At 34.3% G+C, this 3306-nt stretch overlaps 1 long non-coding RNA gene across 1 annotated transcript; it reads right to left on the bottom strand.

The window, feature by feature from the left end:
• Positions 1–417: 417 nt before the first annotated feature.
• On the bottom strand, positions 418–3289 carry LOC110444494. Its single transcript, XR_002462252.1, has 5 exons — positions 3143–3289; positions 2458–2690; positions 1612–1717; positions 1159–1327; positions 418–538 (listed from the first exon to the last, which is right to left on the bottom strand). It is a non-coding gene; the product is annotated as an uncharacterized LOC110444494 (long non-coding RNA).
• Positions 3290–3306: the final 17 nt, after the last annotated feature.

Genomic DNA, 3306 nt, shown 5'->3' with positions numbered 1-3306 from the left:
ATTGATTTATTGTACATCGCTTATATTGTAACAATTCACTTATGTACAACGCTTATATGTTTGTATTACCATTCCATTCGTGATTCAAACATTATAACGAAAATAAGTACACGTGAATTCTAACATTAAATAATTAACAGTGTATACATTATAAGGGATTCAACTTCATCTCACTGCAGACTGATTTTAATAATGCTTTTATATGTACTTTTTGTATATTTTAAATGAAGGTGAAGCGGTAATAATCAGTGAAAATGAAATAAAAACAAAAAACAAAAAAACAAAAAAACAAAAAACAAAAGCATATGGTCGTCTACCATATACTGTTTAAAGCGGTCACTTCTTTTTCAAACAGCCCCTAGCTATATGAAAGTACTTATTTATTTATTTAAGAGTAGTAAATCTTACTGACCAATAGTCGTAGTAATCCGGATATTCTTTGTTTTCTGCATTGTAAGACTCTTCAAATATTGTGTTGAGATTTTCATGAAATATAATTTTTTCTTCCCAGTTATAGATGATAATTTCCACTGGAAATCTGAAATGACACGGAAAACAAAACGGAGCAATAAACGAATTAAATCTGATTCATACTCATAATATGTAGAAATGACCAAGAATTAAGTTATAGATTGTATTTTATTGCTTCTCGCGAAGAACATCTGGTATATCCCCAAGAAACGTTGATACTCTAGTATGAGATATACTTGTTGTCCACACATCCCTACACACGTTTTACCGATCTGTTTTGTTTATGTTAAGTGCATGTATATAGGAAGACAATAGCATGTATCGTGCAATATAGTATTTTTCAATTCTGGGATTTTGTGAGCGAAATACCCAATGTACATTCACCTCGAGACCTATCAACTTTGAACTATGAATAATCACAATGAGCGCACGATATCGTCATTAACAAAAATAAGCGATAACATAACTTGAGGACGGCATTTTGTTAACCAAAATGTTAATATTCAATTTGAACGTACCCAAAAATGTATATAATATAAATGAAAGATGATTTTAGGAGACATGATCGTGTATATATATTGGGGCGTCGTATACTATTTTACAGAATTTCTTGATAACAAGAAATAGATCTGTGTTAAAATAAACGATAGTAAATAGTAAAACAGAGTTCTAAACGTGAACACATACGAGTAGGCTCTAAGAGCCAGTGTTGCCCTGGTAACGACCTCCATATCCTCCGACTCCTGCTGACGGTGGAGATCCTCCAGGAGGGTCCAGCTGCTAACGAACCGGTCCTTTAGGAGGCTGATGACGGACGGACTAGCGAGAGGACCCTCCCGTAAAGTCCGTCCCGAACCTACGATGTTAACGTGATATTTTTATTAATTGGAATAAAGAAAATACTGGTGTTTCACATTATTTACGATAATGTGATACGGAATAAAGTGATAAATGAAGTAAACCGGATGATTTGTTTTATCATACTTTTGTTGTTCTACTTGACGGGTGCAGTTCACATTTACACAATTCAAATTATTTTGTTGAATTTTGTACTTATTACTACAGATTCACAATATGCTATATAATTTGGTTATACACGCCACTTAGTTCAATATGAGAGCGATATACAGTATACTGTACCTCAGCAGGATTGATCATCTAGAGCACCCCAGAGGACGATGCTGTGCACGTACTTTTTCTCTACAGCAGCTCTTGAAAGTGCCTCACTTATGTTGTAATACTCGACCTGAATCATATTATATGTGGTACACTTTTTGAGAAATAAATAATATCAAAAATAGATGTTCCTTCTATCGAAAATCTCTTGACTGTACATTGCTACATACTTCTTACATACATATATATATATGTGTAATAGCAAATGTGTTCATAGGAATTTATTGATGAAGTAAAAAAATAAGTAAAAAAAAAAGATAGTTAATGTGAAATACAATTGCAAATGACCACTCTCGTGATATTGATTTCTATTCAAAATTTATATCAATATTTTGAAACAAAAAGAAAATTGGATGTTGTGTATTTTACAGAATACTGAAGGGTGAACAAAGTCATGGCATGGAATCAAAATTTGTGAAAAGGGAAGAACACAAATAAAGATTTACATGAAGACCTGAGAAAGGATATTGCAAAAAAGAACGGTTGTTCTGGAAGAGAAAACATCTTCTACTTCAACGATGACGCCAGCTTTATAAGTCAAGTTCATGAGGTAAAGAAATTCCTCGTTAGTATGGTAATATTCAAGTCCGAAGTTCTCAGAGGATATTCTTGGTTTCTTGATCAATAAATGGTTATATTTCACGACTGGGTGATATTTGTTCACGAGTGCGAAGCACGAGTAAAATATGGAAAATATTTCACTTGCTTATCTTTGCATTATTTTTCTTATTTGTCACAGTAGAAAAAATCCTTCTTCTTTCCATCATAACTTTTTATTCTTCACTGGTAAAAAGGAAATAAGTAACGAACCTGTTTAAATGGGAAGAAGGCTTTCTGAAGCTGTAATTCTGCAGTGTGGTGCGATATTTCTTGTTCCCATTGAATATTTGGTATCGTCATACTTGATTCTTTACCACAGGATGCTCGAGGGAAAGTAGAGGATGGTTCAAGGGAGGATAACTCCATCTGCTTCATGTAACCGATCTCAACTGTCAAAGTTTCATCATTTCCATCAATGCCAGTGTCAGACGTCCATTCCATGTCTAAAGGAAAAAAGATGTTTCAACTGAATATATGAGACGCGTAAGCAAACTTGGACTCCTGTAAACTAATTAAGTAATACAATAGAGTAAAACAAGAGAGTTAACAACACAATATGCGTGAAACAGGAGTACCAAAACTGTCTACACAGCAAGCCCGAGTTTCCTCTGGCCTTGACACCAGACTTAGACATTTTTACAAGTAGTCTGGTGTGGACATCTATTTGTCAAAATGCCTATGTTTGGTGTCAGGTTCTAAAGAAACTCGGGCTATCTACACAACTAAAATGTGTCTGCTAAATTTTACTTTCAGACCAAATGTCAGCTTTCTCATGCTACATCAAGAAAATTTCTGACTGATATCATTGATCATCATGATAAGGATATAAAAAAATGCACAATTTATATCTTAGTGATGCAATCCATTGTATTCAATGTACAGCTTTACACCTTACCAACGTTTAAGGATTTATCGGAGGGGACGGTCACGTGGAAGAAGTCAACATGAGACCCGTCTGCCTCTATAACAAGTCTTCCAGCAAACTGAGACGGCGTGAACCAGAATGGTTGTTTAGAATTGTCATTCAGTTGAAATTCGGCGTGGAATCTGCATAAAAAA

The sequence above is a fragment of the Mizuhopecten yessoensis genome, unplaced genomic scaffold (assembly GCF_002113885.1).
Source record: "Mizuhopecten yessoensis strain PY_sf001 unplaced genomic scaffold, ASM211388v2 hete_36133240, whole genome shotgun sequence".
Classification (NCBI taxonomy): domain Eukaryota; kingdom Metazoa; phylum Mollusca; class Bivalvia; order Pectinida; family Pectinidae; genus Mizuhopecten; species Mizuhopecten yessoensis.
Note: the sequence above shows the minus strand (reverse complement) of the source record. Positions and strands in the feature narration are given on the sequence as shown.